Source organism: Schistocerca piceifrons, chromosome 1, assembly GCF_021461385.2.
Source record: "Schistocerca piceifrons isolate TAMUIC-IGC-003096 chromosome 1, iqSchPice1.1, whole genome shotgun sequence".
Lineage (NCBI taxonomy): Eukaryota > Metazoa > Arthropoda > Insecta > Orthoptera > Acrididae > Schistocerca > Schistocerca piceifrons.
This window is the reverse complement of record NC_060138.1, coordinates 1,195,495,839-1,195,497,291: the sequence shown is the minus strand read 5'-3', so window position 1 is coordinate 1,195,497,291 and position 1,453 is coordinate 1,195,495,839.

Sequence of the window (1,453 nt, the reverse complement as noted above, 5' to 3'; positions counted from 1 at the left end):
AAGGTCATAGAACAACCGATTCCTCCACAGGAAAACACGTCTGATATATTCTATACGACACTGGTGACGGCATGTGCGTCACACGACAGGAATATTTTGTCGACCCACCTAACTTATACACTTCGCGAATGGGTAAAAAGATTCTTCTACCTTTCCCGATTTAGGTTTTCTTGTGGATGTGATAGTCACTCCCAAAAAAAGTGATGAAAACATAAGAGTTTGTCATGTAAACCGAAAATAAAAAATTAGAATATTCACTCAAGGGAAGGCTTGAACCAAGGACCTCTCATTACGCAGCTGCTCACGCACGGCGTTCCTCTGTTCACAGCTGCCTAGATATTGCCTCTCTTGCGCATGGACTACTCGGTTTGTATATTTTGCTTATTTTTTCATAGTTCCACACAACTTCTTCCTGGTTTCTCAATCGATCTGTGTTCAGTTTTTCAAGGCCTATCCACTGTGCCAACTTATAACTAAATCTGAGGGGGGGGGGGGGGGGTGATGGGGAGGTTCCCTTGTAAGTAAACCTTTAAGGAAACGCGCTGCTCTTCTTTTCATCTTATCTGTTTCGTCTATCAGTCCTATCTGGTGCCGATCCCTTACTGACGAGCGATATTGAAATATTGGTCGGACGAAGAATTTTGTAAGCTACCTCCTTTGTTGATGGACTACATTTCCTGAGGAATCTTCTAGTGAATCTCAGTCTGTCATCTGCCATTCTTTCGATTAGTTTTCTCTGATCATTCCACTTTGTAGGCATAACCCTACATATTTTGAGGAAGTAACTGCTTCGAGTGACTGTTCTGCAGTCATGTAAGCATACAATAGTGGCTTTTTCTGTGTGTGTATTCGCAATAGTTACACTTGTTTCGTCAATTACCCCTCCCTACACAAGTCGTCGATACTCTGCTGGTCGTCCTGTATTTCTCAAGAATTTTCTAGTTTTTCGACTTCCCTGTATGCAACAGCACGGTCCGCGAAAAGCCCCTTGGAGTTTACGATATTGTCTGCTATATCCTTTATACACACAGGGTGAACATTAATAACGAAAAGCCTCTTGGAATTTATGTTGTGGACTGGCAAGACAGCCAATCCACTAGGAGGAAGCCGAAAGGCACGCGTTTAAGCTCACGCAGGCTGGCGTCAGGTCTGGAACAGGTCAGGGATATGAGACTAGCAAAAATAGTACGTATCTGTTAGAATACTTAACTTTAATCCATAATTGGTGAACATCGCTCGTGACGGTACATGTTTTACAGCATCAATAGTAACTGGTAATGGCGCCTTGCTAGGTCGTAGCAAATGATGTAGCTGAAGGCTATGCTAACTATCGTCTCGGCAAATGAGAGCGTAATTTATCAGTGAACCATCGCTAGCAAAGTCGGCTGTACAACTGGAGCGAGTGCTAGGAAGTCTCTCTAGACCTGCCGTGTGGCGGCGCTCGGTCTGCAGT